This window comes from Arachis hypogaea, chromosome 11, assembly GCF_003086295.3.
Source record: "Arachis hypogaea cultivar Tifrunner chromosome 11, arahy.Tifrunner.gnm2.J5K5, whole genome shotgun sequence".
NCBI classification, from domain to species: Eukaryota; Viridiplantae; Streptophyta; class Magnoliopsida; order Fabales; family Fabaceae; genus Arachis; species Arachis hypogaea.
Window position 1 is genome coordinate 128,565,504 of NC_092046.1, and position 27,570 is coordinate 128,593,073.

The 27,570-nt window shown below is 41.7% G+C and overlaps 1 non-coding gene across 1 annotated transcript; it reads right to left on the reverse strand.

Moving 5' to 3' along the window:
• Positions 1 to 13,263: 13,263 nt before the first annotated feature.
• Positions 13,264 to 13,371, reverse strand: LOC112724732 (small nucleolar RNA R71). The gene has a single exon (XR_003163881.1). It is a non-coding gene; the product is annotated as a small nucleolar RNA R71 (small nucleolar RNA).
• Between the last annotated feature and the right edge of the window lie 14,199 nt (positions 13,372 to 27,570).

Sequence of the window (27,570 nt, forward strand, 5' to 3'; positions counted from 1 at the left end):
CCCACTTGCTCCAGGTTGGTTAGTATAGAGGCTCCCCGGGTAGTAGCAAGGGTTGTGGTTCGTCCCACTAGAAACTATCTGAGTCTCGGATTTCCTCGGGTAGATGCGGTGGGTCAGCTCCACTAGTTCCAAGTTGAGATTCAAGATTCTGCGGATCTTATGTTGTAAGTGTGGCCAGATACTATGAAAGTTTCGGATGATCTCGCCCCCGTTGATAAACACCAGTGTGGGTGTTGTATGATTATGATTATGATCATGTTTATGATTGAGAATAACTCGAGTTGGGGATGCACGACAGAGGGACAGTCCAATGGTTAGCTACCAGGACTTGTCAGGTTGGCTATATAACCGACAGATGATATCATCAGCCATAGGGCAGGTGTTCAGAGGGTTACCTGAAACTGAAGGTCGATCTCGGATGAGATCTTTTGTCGTGGCCGGAGCTGTCGAGTCTGACTTGCTGAATCTTGAGATGCTACTGATCCTCGTTCACCGGGGGGTGGTGGTACCTGCAAGAGACTCCGATGCATAAATTAGCACAGGCTTTAGGCAGGTTTTTTGTAGAATCAGAGTATGAGTTATACCTGGGTGCTCCAGTGTATTTATAGTAGCATTGAATGGCATTCATTTTGAGATAAGTTTGTTATCTTATCTTATCTTTTGTGGGTGAGGTCATCTTATCTTTTTAGGCTAGCCGCCTTTAGAGTGGGCTGTGTTCCTCTGTTTGGGCCTGCTTGGGCCTCTGTGGAGATGTTGGCCGAGCTCTTTAGGAAGAGGTCGATGATGAGCCAACCTTTTCAAGAGGTCGGTCTCTTTGACGTCGTCCAACTCGGGTAGTGTAGCTCGACCCAGGGTATGAACAGTGCCCCTGCTTGAGTTCGGACCTTTCCATGAGATCGTACTTTCTGAGCTTTGATCTCTTTTGGGGAAGTCGTGCTCAAGCATCTTGGTCCAATCTGTTCTTCTGTTATCGAGTTTTTCGTCGTGTTTAAATGTGAAGCATTTTTTGCTTTTTTGCTCCTTTATTGTCGCGCTTGTTCCTCGAAGGGGTTACTTCCTTGGGAATACGCACGCGCTTTTAATGCCCCTTAATTAAGCTTTCATTTTGTTTCACCGTTTCTTTTTCCCTCTTTATACTTTGTTTTGAAATTGAAGAAGAGATTTTTCTCTCACTTTTAGTTTCCTTCTCCCTTCTGTTCCGCTTTGTTCTTCGTCCTTACTTCAAAACTCGCTTCTTTCGTGTATTTCTTTTGCTCAGCAAAGAAAAGTTTCTTTTCCTTCAAGGTTGCTTTTTTCTTGGACTCTGAAGCTTTGCTGGTAAAGATTGTTCGTGGCTGACTGCTTGTTTTACCTTCTTCCTCAGGTTGGTTCCTTCATTTTGCGCCTCTTTATTTTACGTGTTTTGATTCACCGTACCTTTCTGTATTTTACTGTCGCGTGTTCTCTTTGCATAAAGCTTTGATCTTGCTGGGCTTTTGATAAAGTAGAAAATAGTTTGAATCTTTATTGGTGATTATTGCATGCCTTTGTTTCCTCGTGGTTGCGCTCTTTGCTTTTCTGTTTTGCTTCAGAAATGTAGGTGCTTAGGTTTTACTTTTGTTCCAGAGGTCTAGGGTTGTATATGATATTTTCTGTACTCCATTCTGCTGCCTCCAAAGGGTGCCCCTGGATTTTTGCTGATAATCTCTTATTTTCATGGATCCTGGGGTGCCCTTTTTGTTGCCATACCTCTTGTTTGTTGGTTGTTCTTTCTCTTTTCAATTCTGTCCGAGTTGTTTAGTAGTGACCCCTTTTCTTTTTTCCTTACTGTAGGTGTAGTTGCTATATGTCTTCTCGTAAGAATATTGTCGAGATGTCCACCAAAATCCCCGCTAGAATGGCCGAGTGGCTAGACTCTACAGTCCTGATGTGTGTTACCGTGGCCGATCCGGAGTATTGTGAGAGGCTTAGGAGGTTCCATAGGATTTGTAGCAATAGGAATGATGAAAAGAAGTACGAACTGTTGTCGCTCGAACCTGAGGAGAGGGTTAGTTTCCCTCCCTTAACTCAGGGAGAACGCCCTTCTTCTATGCTTATGACTATTTCTTTAGCTTGCTGAATATCACCATCTCTTTTACTGCTTTTGAGACTGACCTCTTATGGGTATTCGACCTACCATATCTCTCTTTCTTTACCTGTTTGTGTTGACCAAGCTCGGAGTGGCCAAGAAAAAGGTTTCTTGGATCTCATTTCGAGCTAACCAGGGAAAAAAGGTGTTTTCTATGTTTGATGAGTCTATTCGGGACTTTAAGAACTATTACTTTAAGGTCCGAGCTATCAAGGATGTCCGCCCTTTCTTTTTAGATGAGAATGACGAGCCAACTTTTCCTTTATGGTGGCAGAAAGATATAGTAGCTCCCAAGTATTCTTGGGAAAGTTTAGATGAAGTAGAATAAGCTTTTGTGAATGTGTTAGAGGAGCACTGGGAGGAGTCTCCTCATTTGGACACAAAGAGATTTCTGGAAGATCCTTCCCTCCTCCGTGTCGAGCTGGGTAGTGCCCGACCTCTTTCTTTGTAGAAGTGATTTTCTTTGCTATTTATGGTTTTCTCTTTCAAATTCCACTGTGTAACTGTTTTCATGGCTTCCTTTTCAGAAATGGTGAAATCTTCAGACTCTATGAAGTCTTTTCGGAAGGCCAAGAAGGCGGTGGCAGCTCAAAACATGTCACAAAAGAATTTGGGGGAGGGTTCTTCTGCACAGTTGCCTCCTAAGAAGCCAGTACTTGACTCTCAGGATCCAAGGAAGATCATTCTGACCCCGCGAGTTCAGATAGTTCCTTCTGCTTTTCAACCGACATCTGGTGCTGCCTCCTCTCATACTGCTGGTCCTTTTCCGAAAAAGTAAAAGACTGTTGGGACTTTCAACCTGGATGACAAAGAGTTTGATGGTGTGGCCTTTGCCACATAGTTGATTTCCTCTCACGGCCAGGTTTCGACTAACGACGTGTCGATCCTTTACCACCTTGACTTCATAACAAGCAATACTATTTGGATGGCCAATCTTGGTACGGCCTTATCCCGAGTTATCCAGGAGTCCCCAGTTTGTGCGACCAAGGCATTTATGGAGGATGCTAAGTATGAGTTTGACAGAATTAAAGGTCTGAAGGACGAGCTTGACGCCATGGTCGTTAAGTTAGAGATGAATGTGGAGAAGGAGAAAACTCGTGCTACCGCTGCAGAGGCGGCTGTAAATTTGGCTGAGGAGGCGGCTAAGAAGTACAAAGAGAGTTATACCTGCACCTACGGCGAGCTCTTGGAGATGAAGGAGAGGCTTCTGTCTACGCAGGATGACTATGCCGAGCTCCAAGGTCATATGGTGAGCAGTATGACCGAGATGTATGAGAACCTGAAGGCTCAGGTCCGGGTTATTGCTCTCGAGCTCGACCTTACCTTATTTAGCCTGGATAATGTGGTGGAGGACAGCAAGATTGTGCCTGCCCCAGATGATGAAGATGAGGGTCCTCCCTTTGTACCGCCGGCTAAGGCTTCTACAGCTTCCACCTCTGCAGCCCCTTCTGCCGAGGTGGTCCCCCCTGAGCCCGAGCCTGATGTGGAGATTTTGAATGTGCCAGATGGAGTTGTTAATGCCACCCCAATCTCGAACCTACCTCCTCCTTCTAAAGATGTAGCTACTGGTGCCACTTTGGATCATTTATAGTACTCTTTTTATATCTTTTTGATTATGTACTTTGTATAGTCCGACCTGTGGACTTTGTTGAACTTTTTGGTTTTTGTAACCTTTTGTGGATGATTTTCTTGACACTTAGTTGCTTCTTAGCAACTTTTATTTTGAAAAACAAACACTTTAAACTCTTAGGCTGCCCCTTAGGCGGCCTTTCAGTCTTTAATGTTTTAATTTGAAGGATGCGTTTTGCTGATACGTCGGTCACACCTTTAATGCTTTATCCTTGCGATCCTTGCGGATTTTATAGAGGTTCGGGACTTCCCAGTCCGCCCTCCTTTGGGTGGTAATGTGAGTTTTTCTATCCTTGCCTTTTGGATCATGCCTTGCTTTGAGTTGGTACTTGTCAACCCTTTGCTTTGGGAAAATTATCCTTGCGGCTTGGTGTCCGGACTTTTGTCCAATAACTTTTTAGTGTTCTTTACATAGAACCTTTTTAGTTTCGAGTGACTTTTATAGCCCTGTTTTAAGATCGTGCCTTCTTTGAGCGGAGTTGTTCCCTTTTTGGCTAAGCACTTTTGAGCCTTAAGTTGTTTTCAACCTTTTTGGCTTTTGACTTGTTCTTTTCTCGAGGTCATACTTGTTTCTTTGGTTTGCGCCTCTTCTTAGCTGACGTCGACCTGTATGGCTTCATCCTCCGGGCTTTTTAGTCATATTCCAATAACTTTTTAGGTAGTGTTTCAAGGAGGAACCTTTTCTTTATAGTTTGTTTGGAAGACTTTTTAGCGTCGTTTTGACTTGTGCTTTCGCTTTTTAAGTAGTGTCTTTTTTCAAGACGTGTACCTTTCAGCGAAGCACTTCATGGCCTTGGTTTTTTTAACCTTTCTTTGGCCTTTGCGAGATGTTTTTGTCCCTTTCTAGTGATCCTTTTACGTTGGTCCGACTTCTCTGTCGGGCCTTCTCGAGTTATTTATAGTAATTCCATTTCTAGTCAAACCTCGTCAGGTCGCTTCTTGTGGGTTACTTTTTATAACTCCTTGCATTAATACGAGATTTATCGCTTCACCTTGCCGACCTCTTTATGATCGGTCGATGAATTTTGCTTTTAAGCGTAAATTAATGCGTCTTGGTAGGAAACTTTTTAGGGAATTGATAACTTTCATTCAAAAAACTAATGAGATAAAGTTATAAATAAAAAGTGTATACATATGAGTGCTTACCCTTCGAGGCTGGGTAGTTTTTTAGATCTCGGCCTGGCGCCTCATTAAAAACCTTTTCAGGAAAAAGAGTGTGCCTTGACCTAAGATCTTTACTATTTTCTAACTATAGTACCTTCTTAAATTACAGGCATGCCATGACCTTGGTAGCTCTCGCCCTTCGAGATCGGACACCTTATAGTAACCTTTCCCCAGTACTTCTGCAACTCGGTATGGTCCTTTTCAATTAGCTGCTAGCTTCCCTTCTCCTGATCGACCTATTCCGATATCGTTTCGGATTAAGATGAGATCGTTGGTGGAGAAGCTTCTCTAGACCACCTTCCGATTATACCTCAAAGCCATTCGACGCTTTAGTGCTTCCTCTCTAATTCGAGCTCTTTCTCGAACTTCGGGAAGTAGGTCAAGCTCTTCCCTTTGAATTTGGGAGTTGGCATTGGTGCACGAATTGTGAATCACACTTTTCACAACTCATACCACTAACCAGCAAGTGCACTGGGTCGTCCAAGTAATACCTTACGTGAGTAAGGGTCGAATCCCACGGAGATTATTGGTTTGAAGCAATCTATGGTTATCTTGTAAATCTTAGTCAGGAGGTCAATTATAATTATCAGTTTGAATTACGAAAAATAAAAAGCACTAATTAAATACTTGTTCTGCAGTAATGGAGAATATGTTGGAGTTTTGGAGATGCTTTGTCTTCTGAATCTCTGCTTTCTCCCTGACTTCTTCTTCACACATGCAAGGTTCCTCCTATGGCAAGCTGTGTGTTGGTGGATCACCATTGTCAATGGCTACTGTTCCGAGGGTTACCTGAATTTGTAGGTCGATCTCGATCGAGATCTTCTGTGTTGGTCGGAACCGAGGTGTCCGGTTGGTGAATGGCGACCGGAGCTGGTGCGTCCGACTTGTTGGACTGGTTGTGCTGCTGATCCTTTGCCACCGAAGGGTGGGGGGTACCTGCAAGAGACTCCGATGCTTAAGTTAGCAAGGGTATTGAGCAGGTTTTTAGTAGAATCAGAGTATGAGTTATACCTGGGTGCTCCAGTGTATTTATAGTATTGAGATGTGACCTTCGTTGGGGAAGATAAGTTAGTTATCTTATCTTATCTTTATCTTTAGAGTTGAGGTCAGCGTATCTTCATTGGAACCGCCCTTATCTCTATAGGCTTAGGCCGCCTTAGGATTTGGGTCGTGTTCCTCTATTTGGGCCTTTTACTGGGCTCTCTTGTTGATTTGGCCGAGCTCTCTGAGAAGAGGTCGGATAGTATGACCTGAAGAGGTCGGTCGCTTTATCTCCAATCATCCCGGGTCGGATAGCTCGACCCAGGGTATGAACAGTGCCCCTGCTTGAGCTCGGTCTTCTTTTTGAGGTCGAGTCCTTGATTGAAGTCAAACTCAAGCACTTTTGTCGATTCCTTTCTTTGTAGAGTCTTTTTTTTTGAATGTAGAACGTTTTTCTCTAAAAGCGCGCGCTTTTATATCGGCACTTTGGAAACGTGCGAGGGTTTAATGCCTTTATTAACATTAATTGCCCCGTTTCCCTTAGGCTCTCTTTATTTTGATTTTGCAAACCCAGAAACGGTTTCTCTCCTTCGCCCCTTTCGTAACTTCTTCGCATTTCTCCCTTCATTCTCTCGTTCTCAACTTTTCTTTGTGTTTGTTCTTGCTTCGCCTCCGTTGGTGCTTCACTTTGAGAGACGATTTCCTGCCCCGGCTTTCATCTTTCTTCAGAACTTTCCTCCTTTTTCCAGGTTTGGTTTCTACTTTCTGCTTCCTTACTTCTTTTGCGGCTTTGGCCTTCGATTTTTGATAAAGTTTTGGTTTTGCTTGAATGCTTGTTTGAAAAACTTGAATCTTTTTGCATTTGTCGTGCCTGTTTGTCACCGTGTGTTCTGGAGTTTCTTCATCTTCTGCATGATTGCTTTCGCTTAATGCTTTTAGGGTTTTTGCACGCTATCGCCTTTTCTGTTTGTGCTTTTGATGGTGGTTTTTCGCCTAATTCTGAGAAAGGTTGTGTCTTTGGTGATTTTCTGTTTGGCATTTGTTGACGTTGACAGTGCTTTCGCTGGTAGACTGTAGAAAGATAGTTGCTTTGATGACTTTTGCGTTTTTTAACTTGATGGACGAAATGCTTACTGCTTTAGGCCTTCTTTTCTTGTTTTGAAAGATACTGAAAGATACTGGGGTGTAGGTTTTTCCTAGAAACCTTGCTTTGTTATTGCCTCCAAAGGATGCCCCAGGACTTTTGGTTTGAGTCTTGGGGTTTTTCTTTTGTTTATCCGCCCGTCGAGATGTTTTGACCCGTGCCCGAGATGTTTTTGAGTAATTCGCTCTTATTTTCTTTTGTAGGATCTTAGTTGTCCTCATGTCTTCCCGAAATAACGTCGTAGTGGTGCCTTCCCAGGTCCCTGCGGGTATGGCCGATTGGGTGGACTCCATGGTTCTCATGTGTGTCTCGCTGGTTGACTCTGAATTTTGTTCTCAGCTTAGGCAGTTTCACAGCGTCTGTAGTAACTCTGGTGATGAGAAGAATTATGAGCTTGTTCCTCCTTCCTCTGACGAGAGAGTCTGTTTCTCGACTCGAGTTGTTGACAATCGCCCTTTCTTTTATGCCTACGATTTTTTCTTTGGTCAACTTGGAATTACTCTTCCCTTTACTCAATTTGAAATCGACCTGTTATGGTCTTGTAATGTTGCCCCTTCTCAACTTCACCCCAACTCCTGGGGTTTTATTAAAATCTTCCAATTGTTGTGTAATGGTTTTGGTATTCCTACTTCCCAATCTCTCTTTTTCTATTTGTTTGTCTTGACTAAACCTGGTGTGGTGAAAAAGAAGTCAGCTTGGGTCTCCTTCCGTTCTACCCAAGGAAAAAAAGTTTTTTCCATGTTTGATGAATCGTTTCGGGATTTTAAAAACTATTTTTTCAAGGTCTGAGCTGTTAAAGGATCTCGGCCCTTTTTTTTGGATGAAAATGATGAGCACGCCTTTCCCTTAGAGTGGCAGAAGGATGTTAGGGTCTCCAGGTACTCTTGGGACATGTTGGATGAGGCTGAGCGAGCCTTTGTGACTGTTTTAGAGGAGCGTTGGGGTCAGCCTCCCCATCTCGACACAAAGAAATTTCTAACCAATCCTTCTCTTCTTCAATCTGAACTGGGTATCTTGTGTTTCCTTTGCTGTTTGTCTTATGATGCTTGTAGCTGTATTTTCGACTTGTTTGATTTGTAGCTTGACTTCTATTTTATTTGCAGAGGCAATGAAGAACAATGAGTCTATGAAAGCTTTTAAAAGGGCACAGAAGGCAACTGCTGCCAGGAATGTTGCCGCCCGGGCTGCTGGGGAGGGGTCCTCTCAGCCCCGCGAGAAGCCAGCCGTGCCGAGCTCTCCCAGGGTGAAGAAGGCGATCCCGATACCTCGGGTTCGTTTGGTGGATCCTCCTTCTTCTTCTGCCGCTCCATCCGCCGCTCCTCCAAGTAAAAAGCAAAAGACTTATGAGCCTTTTGACCTCAACGCTCCTGACTTCAACGCCATTGAGTTTATAGATCAACAAATTGGGCCATATGGTACCATTCCCATGGATGATGTGTCCATTCTCCATCATTTGGAGTTTATGGCTCAGAATCATGTGAGGATGGCCTTTATGTCGGCTGCACTTCATCGTACTGCCCAGAATCTTCCTCTCCACGCTACCAAGGCGTTTATGGAGGAGGCGAAACGAGAGTTTGACTGGATGAAGGGGTTGAAGGAGGAGCTCGAGGTGAAGGTGGTCAAATTGGAGAAGGACCTCGAAAATGAGAAGGCGAGTTCTGAGGCGCTGGCTGCTTCCTTGAGGTTGGCTGAGGATGCGGCCATGATGCACAAGGACAGCTATGTGACTTCCTATAGGGAGGGGAGGCGCCTGAGAGAAGAGCTCAACAATGCCCGGGAGGATTATGCTGAGCTCCAAGGTCATCTTGTTGGCAGCGTAACTGCTGCTTACGAGAACTTGAAAGAACAAGTCCGAATTATTGCTCTCGAGGCCGATCTCACCCTTTTTAGCTTGGATAATGTTGTCAGAGATGGAAAGATTGTCCCTGATGATGAGGGTGATGATGATGAAGTTGTTCCTCCCCTTGTGTCTTCCACCAAAGCGCCGACTTCTTCCGCTCCTCCTGTTGTGCTTGATCTGGATTGCCAGATCCTGAATTGGGAGGATGGGACTGTTGAGGCGGTGCCGATTCAAGCTCGCCCTCTGATGAGCGGATAATTTATACGCTTTTTGACATTGTTTTTAGTATGTTTTTAGTAGGATCTAGTTACTTTTAGGGATGTTTTTAATAGATTTTGTGTTAAATTCACATTTTTGGACTTTACTATGAGTTTGTGTGTTTTTCTGTGATTTCAGGTATTTTCTGGCTGAAATTGAGGGACTTGAGCAGAAATCAGATTCAGAGGTTGAAAAAGGACTGCTGATGCTGTTGGATTCTGACCTCCCTGCACTCAAAGTCGATTTTCTGGAGCTACAGAACTTGAAATGGCGTGCTTCCAATTGCGTTGGAAAGTAGACATCCAGGGCTTTCCAGCAATATATAATAGTCCATAGTTTGGCCAAGAATAGACGACGTAAACTGGCGTTCAACGCCAGCTTTCTACCCAAATCTGGCGTCCAGCGCCAGAAAAGGATCCAAAACCAGAGTTGAACGCCCAAACTGGCACAAAAACTGGCGTTCAACTCCACAAATGGCCTCTGCACGTGCAACACTTAAGCTCAGCCCAAACACACACCAAGTGGGCCCCGGAAGTGGATTTATACATCAAATACTTACTCATGTAAACCCTAGTAGCTAGTTTATTATAAATAGGACCTCTTACTATTGTATTAGGCATCTTTGGATTACCTTATGATCCTTTGATCACGTTTTAGGGGGCTGGCCATCTCGGCCATGCCTGGACCTTCACTTATGTATTTTTAACGGTAGAGTTTCTACACTCCATAGATTAAGGTGTGGAGCTCTGCTGTTCCTCAAAGATTAATGCAAGTACTACTGTTTTCTATTCAATTCATCTTATTTCGCTTCTAAGATATCCATTCACACCCAAGAACGTGATGAAGGTGATGATTATGTGTGACGCTCATCACCATCTCCCCTATGAACACGTGCCTGACAAACACTTCCGTTCTACATGAAATAAACTAGAATGAATATCTCTTAGATCTCTTAACCGGAATCTTCGTGGCGTAAGCTAGAATGATGGCGGCATTCAAGAGAATCCGGAAAGTCTAAACCTTGTCTGTGGTATTCCGAGTAGGATTCAATGATTGAATGACTGTGACGAGCTCCTAACTCGCGATTGCAGGGCGTTAGTGACAGACGCAAAAGGATAGTAAATCCTATTCCAGCATGATCGAGAACCGACAGATGAATAGCCGTGCCGTGACAGGGTGCGTGAGCATATTATTCACTGAGAGGAGGGGATGTAGCCACTGACAACGGTGATGCCCTTGCATAAAGCCAGCCATGGAAAGGAGTAAGACTGATTGGATGAAGATAGCAGGAAAGCAGAGGTTCAGAGGAACGAAAGTATCTCCATTCGCTTATCTGAAATTCCTACCAATGATTTACATAAGTACCTCTATCCCTATCTTATTAATTATTATTCGAAAACACCATTATCCATTTATATCTGCCTGACTGAGATTTACAAGGTGACCATAGCTTGCTTCATACCAACAATCTCCGTGGGATTCGACCCTTACTCACGTAAGGTATTACTTGGACGACCCAGTGCACTTGCTGGTTAGTTGTATCGAAGTTGTGACAATTATGAATTAAGATCAGAGCACCAAGCTCTGGAGCCATTACCAGGATTTGTTCGAGCCTGGAGATCACAATTTCGTGCACCAAGTTTTTGGCGCCGTTGCCGGGGACTTAATTGTTCCTGTTTGGCGCCAAGAATCGTCTGAGATCCCAATCCCGGCAACAACACCATGTTTTTGGCGCCGTTGCCGGGGATTGTTCGAGTATGGACAACTGAAGGTTCATCTTGTTGCTCAGATTAGGTAATTTTCTTTTTGTTTTGTTTTCAAAAATTTTTCAAAAATCTTTCAAAAATTCCTCACTTGTTTTCGAAAAAAAAAAAAAATTTACTAAAAATAATGTTTTCAAAAATAAATTATTCTATGGCTTCAAAATTTTTAAGAATGAATTCTAGTGTTTCATGAAGCATGTTGAAGCCTATCTGGCTGTAAAGCCATACCCAAACTGCTTTGGGATTGGCTAATCACTTCAGTGGAGTCATGCCCAATCCTTCTGGATAGGGTATGTCAGGCTTGTCATGTCTGAATTACACTCATATTTTTATTAAAGCTTGGCTGGCTATTAAGCCATGCCTGACCCTTTGATTGGAGCTTTAAGACTAACATGGCAAGATTCCTGGAATTCATATTAAAAATTTTGAAATCCTTATTTTTATTTTTCACAATAATTTTCGAAAAAAAAATAATAAATAAAAATACAAAAAAAATTAGAAAATCATAAAAATCAAAAATATTTTTGTGTTTCTTGTTTGAGTCTTGAGTCATGTTATAAGTTTGGTGTCAATTACATATGCATCTTGCATTTTTTTGAAAATATCATGCATTAATAGTGTTCTTCATGATCTTCAAGTTGTTCTTGGTAAGTCTTCTTGTTTGATCTTGATGATTTTTTGTTTTGTGTCTTTTATTGTTTTTCATATGCATTCTTGAATTCTTAGTGTCTAAGCATTAAAGAATTCTAAGTTTGGTGTCTTGCATGTTTTCTTTGCATTAAAATTTTTCAAAATTATGTTCTTGATGTTCATCTTGACATTCATAGCATTCTTGCATGCATCACATGTTTTGATCTAAAAATTTCATGCATTGCATAATTTTCATGTTTTTCATAAAAATTTTAAAAATAAAAAAATATCTTTCCTTTTTTTTTCTCTCTCATCAAATTCGAAAATTTGGATTGACTTTTTAAAAAATTTTTAAAATCAAGTTGTTTCTTACGAGTCAAATCAAATTTTCAATTTGAAAATCTTATCTTTTTCAAAATCTTTTTCAAAATTCATGATTATTTTCGAAAATTCCAAAAAAATAATTTTCAAAAACCTTTTTCTTATTTTATATCATAATTTTTGAAAATAACATAATCAATTAAAGTTTTGATTCAAAAATTTGAAGTTTGTTACTTGCTTGTTAAGAAAGATTCAAACTTTAAGTTCTAGAATCATATCTTGTGATTTCTTATGAATCAAGTCATTAATTGTGATTTTAAAAATCAAATCTTTTTTAAAAACTAATTTCTATCATATATTCTCAAAAAAATATCTTCTTATCTTATCTTTTTCAAAATTTGATTTCAAAATATCTTCTCTAACTTCCCAACTTCTTATCTTTTCAAATTTGTTTCAACTAACTAACTAACTTTTTGTTTGTTTCTTAACTTTTTCAAAACTACCTAACTAACTCTCTCTCTCTAATTTTCGAAAATATCTTCCCTCTTTTTCAAAAATTTCTTTTTTATTAACTAATTATTTTTATTTTTTATTTAAAAAATTTTTTTTTTTTCGAAAAAAATACTAACCTTTTTCAAAAACTATTTTCAAAAATCACTAACTCTTTTTCAAAAATTGTTTTCGAAAATTCACTTCCCCCTCTCATCTTCTTCTATTTGTTTATTGATATACTAACATCTTTCCTTCAACTCTCCAAAAATCCGAACCCCCTCTCTCTCTGAGTTCAGATTTTCTTCCCTTCTTTTCTTCTACTAACACAAGGATCCCTATACTGTGGTATAAAGGATCCATATTATTATTACTATTTTTTCTGTGCCATCTTCTTTGTCATATGAGCAGGAGCAAGGACAAGAACATTCTTGTTAAAGCAGATCCAGAACCTGAAAGGACTCTGAAGAAAAAATTAAGAGAAGCTAAAATACAACAATCCAGAGATAACCTTTCAGAAATTTTCGAACAGGAAAAGGAGATGGCAGCCGAAAATAATAATAATATAAGGAAGATGCTTGGTGACTTCACTGCACCTAATTCCAATTTACATGGAAGAAGCATCTCCATTCCTGCCATTGGAGCAAACAACTTTGAGCTGAAACCTCAATTAGTTTCTCTGATGCAGCAGAACTGCAAGTTTCATGGACTTCCATCTGAAGATCCCTTTCAGTTCTTAACTGAATTCTTGCAGATATGTGATACTGTTAAGACTAATGGAGTAGATCCTGAAGTCTACAGGCTCATGCTTTTCCCTTTTGCTGTAAGAGACAGAGCTAGATTATGGTTGGATTCTCAACCCAAAGACAGCCTGAACTCTTGGGATAAGCTGGTCACGGCTTTCTTAGCCAAGTACTTTCCTCCTCAAAAGCTGAGCAAGCTTAGAGCTGATGTTCAAACCTTCAGACAGAAAGAAGGTGAATCCCTCTATGAAGCTTGGGAAAGATACAAACAGTTGATCAAAAAGTGTCCTTCTGACATGCTTTCAGAATGGACCATCCTGGATATATTCTATGATGGTTTATCTGAGCTATCAAAGATGTCACTGGACACTTCTGCAGGTGGATCCATTCACCTAAAGAAAACGCCTGCAGAAGCTCAAGAACTCATTGACATGGTTGCTAATAACCAGTTCATGTACACTTCTGAAAGGAATCCTGTGAGTAATGGGACGCCTATGAAGAAGGGAGTTCTTGAAGTTGATACTCTGAATGCCATATTGGCTCAGAATAAAATATTGACTCAGCAAGTCAATATGATTTCTCAGAGTCTGAATGGAATGCAAGCTGCATCCAACAGTACTCAAGAGGCTTCTCCTGAAGAAGAAGCTTATGATCCTGAGAACCCTGCAATAGCAGAGGTGAACTACTTAGGTGAACCTTATGGAAACACCTATAACTCATCATGGAGAAATCATCCAAATTTCTCATGGAAGGATCAAAAGCCTCAACAAGGCTTTAACAATGGTGGAAGAAACAGGTTTAACAACAGCAAGCCTTTTCCATCATCAACTCAGTAACAGACAGAGAACTCTGAAAAAAATGCTTCTAATTTAGCAAATCTAGTCTCTGATCTATCTAAAGCCACTGTAAATTTCATGAATGAAACAAGGTCTTCCATTAGAAATCTGGAAGCACAAGTGGGCCAGCTGAGTAAAAGGATCACTGAAATCCCTCCTAGTACTCTCCCAAGCAATACAGAAGAGAATCCAAAAGGAGAGTGCAAGGCCATTGACATAAGCGCCATGGCCGAACCTGTGAGGAGAGGAGAGGACATGAATCCCAAGGAGGAAGACCTCCTGGGACGTCCAGTGGTCAATAAGGAGCTTCCCTTTGAGGAACCAAAGGACTCTGGGGCCCATCTAGAGACCATAGAGATCCCATTGAACCTCCTTATGCCCTTCATGAGCTCTGATGAGTATTCCTCTTCTGAAGAGAATGAGGATGTTATTGAAGAGCAAACTGCCAAGTTTCTTGGTGCAATCATGAAGCTAAATGCCAAATTATTTGGCATTGATACTTGGGAAGTTGAACCTCCCTTGTTCATCAATGAACTAAGTGATCTGGATCAACTGACATTGCCTCAGAAGAGACAGGATCCTGGAAAGTTCATAATACCCTGTACCATAGGCACCATGATCTTTAAGGCTCTGTGTGACCTTGGTTCAGGAATAAACCTCATGCCCCTCTCTGTAATAGAGAAACTGGGAATCTATGGGGTGCAAGCTGCTAAAATCTCATTAGAGATGGCAGACAGCTCAAGAAAACAGGCTTATGGACAAGTAGAGGACGTGTTAGTAAAGGTTGAAGGCCTTTACATCCCTGCTGGTTTCATAGTCCTGGATAGTGGAAAGGAAGAGGATGAATCCATCATCCTAGGAAGACCTTTCCTGGCCACAGCAAGAGCTGTGATTGATGTTGACAGAGGTGAAATATTCCTTCAATGGAATGAGAACTCCCTTGTGTTTAAAACTCAAGGATCTCCCTCTGCAACCATGGAGAGGAAGCAGAAAAAGCTTCTCTCCAAGCAGAGTCAACCAGAGCCCCCACAGTCAAACTCTAAGTTTGGTGTTGGGAGGCCACAACCAAACTCTAAGTTTGGTGTTGAACTCCCATATCCAAACTCTAAGTTTGGTGTTGGAGAGTCTCAACAAAGCTCTGCACATATGTGAGGCTCCATGAGAGCCCACTGTCAAGCTATTGACATTAAAGAAGCGCTTGTTGGGAGGCAACCCAATGTTTATTTATCTAACTATATTTTTCTTAGTTATGTGTCTTTATAGGTTCATGATCATGAGGAGTCACAAAATAAATATAAAAATTGAAAACAGAATCAAAAACAGCAGAAGAAAAATCACACCCTGGAGGAGCATCTGTCTGGCGTTCAAACGCCAGAACAGAGCATAGTTCTGGTGCTGAACGCCCAGAATGGGAGCATCCTGGCGCTGAACGCCCAGAACAAGCATGGTTCTGGCGTTCAACGCCAGAAATGGCAGCAAAGGGGCGTTGAACGCCCAAAATGGGCACCAACCTGGTGCTGAACGCCCAGAGTTGTGTGCAAGGGCATTTTACATGCCTAAATTGGTGCAGGGATGTAAATGCTTTGACACCTCAGGATCTGTGGACCCCACAGGATCATCTCAGGATCTGTGGACCCCACAGGATCCCCACCTACCTCATTATCTCTCTTTCCATTCATGATCATCCCTTCTTTTTTTCTATTTACCACTCACATCCATACACCCACTACCTTCAAAAATTCAACATCCAATCCCACCCAATCCCACCCATATGGCCGAATACACACTCCCATCCATCTCCTCCATATCTTCTTATTCTTCTATTCTTTCTTCTTTTGCTCGAGGGCGAGCAACACTCTAAGTTTGGTGTGGTAAAAGCATAGCTTTTTTGTTTTTTCCATAACCATTGATGGCACCTAAGGCCAGAGAAACCTCTAGAAAGAGGAAAGGGAAGACAAAAGCTTCCATCAAGGGTCTATAGCTCAGTGGTAGAACATTTGACTGCAAATCAAGAGATCCCTGAGATACCTCAAGGGATACATTTTCTTCCACACAATTATTGGAAGCAACTAAGGGTGGAACATCAAGAGCACTCCATCATCCTTCATGAAATCAGAGAAGATCTAAAAGCACTGAAGGAGGAGCAACAAAGGCAAGGAAGAGACATAGAAGAGCTCAAGGACATCATTGATTCCTCAAGAAGGAAATGCCACCATCACTAAGGTGGATTCATTCCTTGTTCTTAATTCTTCTGCTTTTTGTTTTCTATGTTATGTGCTTATCTGTGTTAGTGTCTTCATTACATGATCATTAGTAGTTAGTAACTGTGTCTTAAAGTTATAAATGTCCTATGAATCCATCACCTCTCTTAAATGAAAAATGTTTTAATTCAAAAGAACAAGAAGTACATGAGTTTCGAATTTATCCTTGAACTTAGCTTAATTATATTGATGTGGTGACAATGCTTCTTGTTTTCTGAATGTATGCTTGAACAGTGCATATATCTTTTGAAGTGGTTGTTTAAGAATGTTAAATATGTTGGCTCTTGAAAGAATGATGACTAGGAGACATGTTATTTGATAATCTGAAAAATCATAAAAATGATTCTTGAAGCAAGAAAAAGCAGCAAAGAACAAAGCTTGCAGAAAAAAAAAAAAAGAAATAGGCGAAAAAAAATAATAATATAGAAAGAAAAAGCAAGCAGAAAAAGCCAAAAGCTCTTAAAACCAAGAGGCAAGAGCAAAAAGCCAATAACCCTTAAAACCAAAAGGCAAGGGCAAATAAAAAGGATCCCAAGGCTTTGAGCATCAGTGGATAGGAGGGCCTAAAGGAATAAAATCCTGGTCTAAGCGGCTAAACCAAGCTGTCCCTAACCATGTGCTTGTGGCGTGTAGGTGTCAAGTGAAAACTTGAGACTGAGCGGTTAAAGTCAAGGTCCAAAGCAAAAAAAAAAAGAGTGTGCTTAAGAACCCTGGACACCTCTAATTGGGGACTTTAGCAAAGCTGAGTCACAATCTGAAAAGGTTCACCCAATTATGCGTCTGTGGCATTTATGTATCCGGTGGTAATACTGGAAAACAAAGTGCTTAGGGCCACGGCCAAGACTCATAAAGAAGCTGTGTTCAAGAATCATCATACTGAACTAAGAGAGTCAATAACACTATTCGAAATCTGAAGTTCCTATAGATGTCAATCATTCTGAACCTCAATGGATAAAGTGAGATGCCAAAACTATTCAAGAGGCAAAAAGCTATAAGTCCCGCTCATATGATTGAAGCTCTGTTTCATTGATAGTTTGGAATTTATAGTATATTCTATTCTTTTTATCCTATTTTGATTTTCAGTTGCTTGGGGACAAGCAACAATTTAAGTTTGGTGTTGTGATGAGCGGATAATTTATACGCTTTTTGACATTGTTTTTAGTATGTTTTTAGTAGGATCTAGTTACTTTTAGGGATGTTTTTAATAGATTTTGTGTTAAATTCACATTTCTGGACTTTACTATGAGTTTGTGTGTTTTTCTGTGATTTCAGGTATTTTCTGGCTGAAATTGAGGGACTTGAGCAGAAATCAGATTCAGAGGTTGAAAAAGGACTGCTGATGCTGTTGGATTCTGACCTCCCTGCACTCAAAGTGGATTTTCTGGAGCTACAGAACTCGAAATGGCGTGCTTCGAATTGCGTTGGAAAGTAGACATCCAGGGCTTTCCCGCAATATATAATAGTCCATAGTTTGGCCAAGAATAGATGACGTAAACTGGCGTTCAACGCCAGCTTTCTACCCAAATCTGGCGTCCAGCGCCAGAAAAGGATCCAAAACCAGAGTTGAACGCCCAAACTGGCACAAAAACTGGCGTTCAACTCCACAAATGGCCTCTACACGTGCAACACTTAAGCTCAGCCCAAACACACACCAAGTGGGCCCCGGAAGTGGATTTATACATCAAATACTTACTCATGTAAACCCTAGTAGCTAGTTTATTATAAATAGGACCTCTTACTATTGTATTAGGCATCTTTGGATTACCTTATGATCCTTTGATCACGTTTTAGGGGGCTGGCCATCTCGGCCATGCCTGGACCTTCACTTATGTATTTTTAATGGTAGAGTTTCTACACTCCATAGATTAAGGTGTGGAGCTCTGCTGTTCCTCAAAGATTAATGCAAGTACTACTGTTTTCTATTCAATTCATCTTATTTCGCTTCTAAGATATCCATTCGCACCCAAGAACGTGATGAAGGTGATGATTATGTGTGACGCTCATCACCATCTCCCCTATGAACACGTGCCTGACAAACACTTCCGTTCTACATGAAATAAGCTAGAATGAATATCTCTTAGATCTCTTAACCGGAATCTTCGTGGTGTAAGCTAGAATGATGGCGGCATTCAAGAGAATCCGGAAAGTCTAAACCTTGTCTGTGGTATTCCGAGTAGGATTCAATGATTGAATGACTGTGACGAGCTCCTAACTCGCGATTGCAGGGCGTTAGTGACAGACGCAAAAGGATAGTAAATCCTATTCCAGCATGATCGAGAACCGACAGATGAATAGCCGTGCCGTGACAGGGTGCGTGAGCATATTATTCACTGAGAGGAGGGGATGTAGCCACTGACAACGGTGATGCCCTTGCATAAAGCCAGCCATGGAAAGGAGTAAGACTGATTGGATGAAGATAGCAGGAAAGCAGAGGTTCAGAGGAACGAAAGTAACTCCATTCGCTTATCTGAAATTCCTACCAATGATTTACATAAGTACCTCTATCCCTATCTTATTAATTATTATTCGAAAACACCATTATCTATTTATATCTGCCTGACTGAGATTTACAAGGTGACCATAGCTTGCTTCATACCAACAATTTCCGTGGGATTCGACCCTTACTCACGTAAGGTATTACTTGGACGACCCAGTGCACTTGCTGGTTAGTTGTATCGAAGTTGTGACAATTATGAATTAAGATCAGAGCACCAAGCTCTGGAGCCATTACCAGGATTTGTTCGAGCCTGGAGATCACAATTTCGTGCACCACCCTCCTTCTCCTGGTCCTGATATCGCCAAGAAAGCTCATGATGATGCCGAGAAAACTTCTGATGTTTGTTGATTGTAGTTGGCCCGACTTGTGGGCGTTTTTTGAAACTTTATTAAGATGTTGACTTTTTAGTTGCTTTCCTAGCAACTTTTTATTTTAAAAAACAGACAAGTAGCTTGCTACCTTTTGGGTAGTAAGTGTTGGTGGCCCTTCGAGGCCTTTATAACTTTATATAAAACCTGCTGATGTTGAACTCTCCCAATTCGAACTTCTTGAGTTTTTGACTTTTTGTAGCTGTAGGGGTTCAATTTGGTTTTCTTGCTTTGCGTGTGTTCTTTAGTGCTTTGTAACCGACTTCTTTGCGTTGGTCCCCTGATAGACTCCTTTTTGTAATCCTCTTTCTTGGACCTTCGTGAGGTCTCTTTGGATTTTTGTAGTGGATCGACTTCGTTGGGTCGACTTCTTCTAAGTTATTTCGTAATCCTCTTTCTTGGACCTTTGTTAGGTCTCTTTCAGGGATTACTTTTATAACTTGTCTTTTGTAGGAGGTTGACTTCGTTAGGTCGATCTCTTCTAAGTTATTTTGTAATCCTCTTTCTTGGACCTTTGTGAGGTCTCTTTGGATTTTCGTAGTGGATCGACTTCGTTGGGTCGACTTCTTCTAAGTTATTTCGTAATCCTCTTTCTTGGACCTTTGTTAGGTCTCTTTCAGGGATTACTTTTATAACTTGTCTTTTGTAGGAGGCCGACTTCGTTAGGTCGATCTCTTCTAAGTTATTTCATAATCCTCTTTCTTGGACCTTTGTTAGGTCTCTTTCAGGGATTACTTTTATAACTTGTCTTTTGTAGGAGGTCGACTTCGTTAGGTCGATCTCTTCTAAGTTATTTCGTAATCCTCTTTCTTGGACCTTTGTTAGATCTCTTTCAGGGATTACTTTTATAACTTGTCTTTTGTAGGAGGTCGACTTCGTTAGGTCGATCTCTTCCTAGGTTATTTCTGTAATCCTCTTTTTTGGACCTTTGTCGGGTCTCTTTCAGGGATTACTTTTATAACCTTTTCGTCTTGGGCTGACTTTGCTAGGTCGAGCCCTTCTAAGTTAAAGTAATCCTCTTTAATAGGGTTGGCCAGACCTCTTTCCAGGGTTTACTTGTAACTTGGGTTGACTTGGTCCGACTTCTGAACGCCGGCCAGTCTTTAAGTTATTTTATTAGCTATCCGTAAGACCTCGTCAGGTTCTTTTTTAGATTGCTTTCTATAACTTCTTACATTATTCTGTGTTCATCTTTGCCGATTTATAGAAAGTGGTTGGCATCTCTAGCTCGTCCTTTGGGTGAATCGCATTTTCACCTTTATCGGACGACTCATCTTTATCGTGGTCGTGCAGTGAAATTGTTTTTCACTTTCTGCTGACCTGTAGCTTTATAATCGGACGATGAATACTTCAGATTAATGCGTCTTGAAATCTTTGTAGAATACCTAGATAAATTTTATTCAAAGAAAATGCAAATATATACATATGGGAACTTTTTAAAGTCTTGGAATGCTTGTTCGCATTCTGTCGTCCACTCGAACTGTTTTTCCTTTCTTAAAGTAGCATAGAAGGGGAGAGATCTTATTGCGGCTCCTGCTAAGAATCGGGATAGGGCAGCCAACCTCCCGTTGAGTTGCTGTATTTCTTTTACGCAGGTTAGGCTTTTCATGTTGAGTATGGCCTGGCATTTATCTGGATTTGCTTCAATTCCTCTTTGTGTGAGCATGAAGCCTAAGAATTTGCCTGCTTCTACCGCAAAGGTGCATTTTGCTGGATTGAGTCGCATATCATGCTTCCTGATGGTGTCGAACACCTGGGCTAGGTCGGTCAACAGTGTCTGTTCACTTTTTGTTTTAATTAGCATGTCGTCCACATAAACTTCCATGATTTTCCCGATGTGATCCGAGAAGACTTGATTCATCAATCTTTGATAAGTGGCTCCTGCGTTCTTAAGGCCGAAAGGCATTACGATGTAGCAGTAGTTCGCCTTTGGCGTTAAAAACGAGGTCTTTTCCTGGTCTGGTGGGTACATGGGGATTTGGTTGTATCCTGAATACGCATCCATAAACGAGAGATATTTATATCTAGAGGAAGCATCTACCAGGGCGTCAATACTCGGGAGTGGGTATGGATCTTTTGGGCAAGCTTTGTTGAGATCTGTGTAATCGGTGCACATTCGCCACTTCCCATTTGATTTTTTCACCAAAACGACGTTGGCTAGCCATAGTGGGTATTTGACTTCTCTTATAAATCCGGCTTCCAGCAGTGCCTGTACTTGCTCTTCCACAGCTTGGGATCACTCTGGCCCAAGTTTTCTTCGTCTCTGCTGGACCGGTTGAGATCCTGGATAAACTGCCAACTTGTGACACATTAGTTTAGGGTCTATGCCTGGCATGTCTGCGGCTTTCCATGCAAAAAGGTCGGCATTATCTCGCAAGAATTGTATTAGCAGTTCTTTTAAATTTCCTTTGAGGATTGTGCCGATATTAGTTATTTTTTCCGAGGTGTCCCCGATCTGAATTTTTTCTATCTCGCCCTCTGGTTGGGGGCGAAACTCCTCTCGTCGTTGAACTCCGCCCAGCTCGATTGTGTGGAACTCTTCTCCTTTTCCCCTGAGGTTGAGGCTCTCATTGTAACAGCGACGCGCCATCCTCTGGTCTGCTTTTATCGTGGCTATCCCTTTTGGAGTTGGGAATTTCATGCATAGGTGTGGGGTCGAGACTATTGCACCGAGTTGGTTGAGCGTGGTCCGGCCTATGAGAGCGTTGTAGGCTGAGCTTACGTTGACTACAATGTAGTCTATTTTGAGGGTCCTGGATTGGTCTCTCTTTCCAAAGGTTGTATGCAGTGGTATGTATCCTAGTGGTCGAACCGGAGTGTCTCCTAGCCCGAACAAACTGTTTGGATATGCTTTAAGTTCTTTTTCTTCTAAGCCGAGTTTATCAAAGGCTATTTTGAATAAGATGTCGGCAGAACTCCCTTGATATATTAGCGTCCGATGTAGGTTGGCGTTTGCCAATATGATAGTGATAACCATGGGATCGTCGTGTCCTGTAATGATGCCGGTTGCGTCCTCTTTAGTGAATGTTATCGTTGGGATGTTGAGTGTTCCTTCCTTTCCTTCGACATGGTATACTTCTTTGAGGTATCTCTTACGAGAGGATTTGGAGATCCCTCCTGCTGCAAAGCTGCCATGTATCATGTGGACATGTCTTTCTGGGGTCCGAGGTGATCGTTCCGCTCGTTCAATGTCATCATCCCTTCGTCTCTTTCTTTGCTCGTCGTCTCGGGTGGCCAGGAATCGATATAGTTTTCCTTCCCTCACCAATTTTTCTATGATGTTTTTCAAGTCGAAGCATTCGTTAGTGGAGTGTCCACGGATCCGATGATATTCACAATACTCCTTTCAGTTTCCTCCTCCCTTCTTGCCTTTGAGTGGCCGTGCTGGGGGAATTTTTTCCGTATGGTAGACTTCTTTGTATATTTCGACCAAGGATGCCCTAAGAGGAGTATAGTTATGGTACTTCTTAATTTTCTCCCCTTGTCTGTCGTCTTTTCTTTTGGATTCCTTGTCTCTGTCACGGTAGGAAGTTCCCGATTTCGAGGATTCTCCTAACCGAGCGTTTTCTTCCATATTGATGTATTTTTCTGCTCGCTCCTGTACTTCGTCGAGGGTAGTCGGGTACCTTTTTGATATAGATTGGCTGAAAGGTCCCTCTCGTAGGCCGTTGATGAGTCCCATGATTGCGGCCTCCGTGGGTAAACTTTGTATGTCCATGCATGTTTTGTTGAATCTTTCCATGTAGTTGCGAAGGCTCTCCCGATCTCCTTGTTTGACTCCTAATAAACTGGGGACGTGCTTAGCTTTATCCTTTTGAATGGAAAATCTGGCTAGGAATTTCTTAGCTAAGTCATCGAAACTTGAGATGGATTTTGGGGGTAAGTTGTCGAACCACCGAATAGCTGTCTTTGTGAGAGTCGTTGGGAAGGCTTTACAGCGAACAACATCTGGGGCGTCAGTGAGGTACATTCTGCTTCTGAAGTTACTGAGATGGTGGTTGGGATCCGTGGTGCCGTCATATAGAGCCATATCCGGGAGTTTGAAGTCTTTTAGAATTTTGGTTTTCATGATTTCCCTAGTGAAGGGGTCTTGCTCTTTGTGTGAATTCTCCTCGATATTAGCGCGAGGGGCTTTTGATTTGAGATCGGCTTCCAATTGCTGCAGTTTTTCTTCCAACTCCCGACGTTGCCGCATCTCTCTTTGTAGATCTCTTCCGATTTTCCGTTATTGGTGGGTTTCTTTTTCCAGTTGTTTTAGGCGATCTTGGAGTGCTTCTATGGCCCCTGAATTTGGTGAGTCTTTGTCTTGGTTGGTCTCCGGAGTGTCTTGTAGCGTGATGTTTGCGTTTTTGTGCGGTGTTCAATCCTCCAGACCTGAATCGTGATTGTTGTCATGGTTGTCCGCCATGGTGATGGGATGACTTCCAGGTCCCCGGCAACGGCACCAATATTCCGAGGGTTACCTGAATTTGTAGGTCGATCTCGGTCGAGATCTTCTGTGCTGGTCGGAACCGAGGTGTCCGGTTGGTGAATGGCGACCGGAGCTGGTGCATCCGACTTGTTGGACTGGTTGTGCTGCTGATCCTTTGCCACCGAAGGGTGGGGGGTACCTGCAAGAGACTCCGATGCTTAAGTTAGCAAGGGTATTGAGCAGGTTTTTAGTAGAATCAGAGTATGAGTTATACCTAGGTGCTCCAGTGTATTTATAGTATTGAGATGTGACCTTCGCTGGGGAAGATAAGTTAGTTATCTTATCTTATCTTTATCTTTAGAGTTGAGGTCAGCGTATCTTCATTGGAACCGCCCTTATCTCTATAGGCTTAGGCCGCCTTAGGATTTGGTCGTGTTCCTCTATTTGGGCCTTTTACTGGGCTCTCTTATTGATTTGGCCGAGCTCTCTGAGAAGAGGTCGGATAGTATGACCTGAAGAGGTCGGTCGCTTTATCTCCAATCATCCCGGGTCGGATGGCTCAACCCAGGGTATGAATAGCTACCATCTGTCCTCTCAGTGAAAAGGGTCTAGGTGCGCTGTCACCGCACGGCTAATCATCTGTTGGTTCCCACTCATGCTGGAATAGGATCCATTGATCCTTTTGCGTCTGTCACTACGCCCAGCCCTCGTGAGTTTGAAGCTCGTCACAGTCATTCAATTCCTGAATCCTACTCGGAATACCATAGACAAGGTTTAGACTTTCCGGATTCTCAAGAATACTGCCAATGGATTCTAGCTTATACCACGAAGATTCTGATTAAGGAATCCAAGAGATATTCAGTCAATCGAAAGTAGAACGGAGGTGGTTGTCAGGCACGCGTTCATAGGTTGAGGATGATGATGAGTGTCACGGATCATCACATCCATCATATTGAAGTGCGAATAAACATCTTAGATAGAAACAAGCGTATTTGAATAGAAAACAGAAATAGTTGCATTAATTCATCGAAACACAGCAGAGCTCCTCACCCCCAACAATGGAGTTCAAAGACTCATGCCGTCAAAGAGTACAAAGTTCAGATCTAAAATGTCATGCGATGCGAAATTAGACCTCTAAAAGTTGTTTAAATACTAAACTAGTAACCTATGTTTACAGAAAATGAATAAACTATGATAGATGGTGCAGAAATCCACTTATGGGGCCCACTTATTGTGTGCTGGGGCTGAGACTTAAGCTTCTCACGTGCCTAGGCTGTTTCTGGAGTTAAACGCTAGGTTGTAACCTGTTTCTGGCGTTCAACTCCCATTTGTAACCTGTTTCTGGCGTTTGACGCCAGACTGCAACATGGAACTGGCGTTGAACGCGAGTTTACGTCATCTATCCTTGAGCAAAGTATGGACTATTATATATTACTGGAAAGCCCTGGATGTCTACTTTCCAACGCAATTGAGAGTGCGCCATTTGGAGTTCTGTAGCTCCAGAAAATCCACTTTGAGTGCAGGAAGATTAGAATCCAACAGCATCAGCAGTCCTTTTTCAGGCTGAATCAGATTTTTGCTCAGCTCCCTCAATTTCAGCCAGAAAATACCTGAAATTACAGAAAAACATACAAACTCATAGTAAAGTCTAGAATTGTGATTTTTATTTAAAAACTAATAGAAATATAATAAAAACTAACTAAATTATACTGAAAACACACTAAAAATAATGCCAAAAAGCGTATAAATTATCCGCTCATCACAATACCAAACTTAAATTGTTGCTTGTCCCCAAGCAACTAAAAACAAAGTAGGATAAAAAGAAGAGAATATACAATGAATTCCAAAAACATCTATGAAGATTAGTCTTAATTAGATGAGCGGGGCTATTAGCTTTTTGCCTCTTGAATAGTTTTGGCATCTCACTTTATCCATTGAGGTTCAGAATGATTGGCATCTATAGGAACTCAGAATTCAGATAGTGTTATTGATTCTCCTAGTTTAGTATGTTGATTCTTGAACACAGCTACTTTATGAGTCTTGGCCGTGGCCCTAAGCACTTTGTTTTTCAGTATTACCACCGGATACATAAATGCCACAGACACATAACTGGATGAACCTTTTCAGATTGTGACTCAGCTTTGCTAAAGTCCCCAATTAGAGGTGTCCAGGGTTCTTAAGCACACTCTTTTTTTTTTTTGCTTTGGACCTTGACTTTAACCGCTCAGTCTCAAGTTTTCACTTGACACCTTCACGCCACAAGCACATGGTTAGGGACAGCTTGGTTTAGCCGCTTAGGCCAGGATTTTATTCCTTTAGGCCCTCCTATCCACTGATGCTCAAAGCCTTGGATCCCTTTTATATTACCCTTGCCTTTTGGTTTTAAGGGCTACTGGCTTTTTCTGCTTGCTTCTTCTTTCTTTTTTTTTCTTTCTATTTTTTTTCGCCATTTTTTCTTTTTTTCGCAAGCTTTCTGTATTCACTGCTCTTTCTTGCTTCAAGAATTATTTTTATGATTTTTTAGATTATCAAATAACATGTCTCCTGTTCATCATTCTTTCAAGAGCCAACATATTTAACATTCATAAACAGCAACTTTAAAAGACATATGCACTGTTCAAGCATTCATTCAGAAAACAAAAAAATGTTGCCACCACATCAAAATAATTAAACTATTTAAAATTCGAAAATTCATGTACTTCTTTTTCTTTTTCAGAAAACATTTTTCATTTAAGAAAGGTGATGGATTCATAGGACATTCATATCTTTAAGACATAGGCACTTAGTAATAAAAGACAGGAAATTAAAGACATAAAAATAAATGACTCTAACTCTAATACTCATATACTCTTAATATAGATAAAAGGTTATCTCAGAGTTAGGACTCAACAACCTTTATTTTGGGAGGTAGATGCCTCTTTAGCCTGTGGAGTGCTTGGCCCTTCAAGAGACAGCTTCTGGCGCTTCAGTTCTTTTATGTCACGCCCCTGCTCTTCTTGTTCTTTAAGCAGTTTGCATAGCATGCTGTTTTGATTTTGCTGTTCTTCCTTCAGTTGATCCACAACTTCTTGTAACTTGGTGACAGATGCTTCTAGGTGCTCCCAATATTCAATTTGAGGGATTTCCGGGAGGAGCTCCTCTGCTTTTCTCTTGATGGGGTCGTCCTGCACTTGTAGTCCTTCCATAGACTTTTTGGTGATTGGTTGTTCAATTGAGATATACTTATCTACTCCCATTTTTATTCCAGCATCTTTACATAGCAGAGAGACTAAGCTTGGATAAGCCAGTTTGGCATCTTTGGAGTTCTTGTTTGCAATTTTGTAAAGCTCACAAGCAATCAGCTGATGAACTTCCACTTCTTTTTCTAGCATAATGCAATGAATCATCACTGCTCTTCTGATGGTGACCTCAGAGCGGTTGCTGGTGGGTAGTATAGAACGCCTAATGAAGTCCAGCCAGCCTCTGGCAACTGGTTTGAGATCTCCTCTCTTGAGTTAGTTTGGGGCACCCTTTGTGTTGGTTGGCCACTTGGCTCCAGGGAGGCATATGTCCTCTAGGATTTTGTCCAATCCCAGGTTTGATCTCATCATTCTCCTATTAAAGGAGTCTGGGTCATCTTGCAGTTGAGGCAGCTTGAAGATTTCCCTTATTTTGTCAGGGTGGGCGTGAACAACCTTCCCTCTGACCAGAGTTCTATAGTCATAGAATGCGGTTCCAGCAATTCTCTGCCTGTCCGTCTGCCATAGATTAGCATAGAATTCCTGAACCATGTTTCTTCCCACCTTTGTTTCAGGATTAGCTAGGACTTCCCAGCTCCTGTTTCAAATTTGCTCTTGGATCTCCGGATATTCATCTTCTTTCAGATCGAATTTAACTTCCGGGATCACCGATCTTAGACTCATTATTTTGTAAAAATGGTCTGAATGTTCTTTGGTTATGAACTTCCCTTGATTCCAAAGTGGTTTTGGAATATTCTCCTTCTTGCCTCTTGAGTCGGTTTGTTTTCCCTTGGGAGCCATGATCTTAGTGGGTATTGGCTTAGTGATCACGGATAAACACACCAAACTTAGAGGTTTGCTTGTCCTCAAGCAAAAGAAAAGAAAGGAGAGGGAAAGAGGGAGAGCCAAG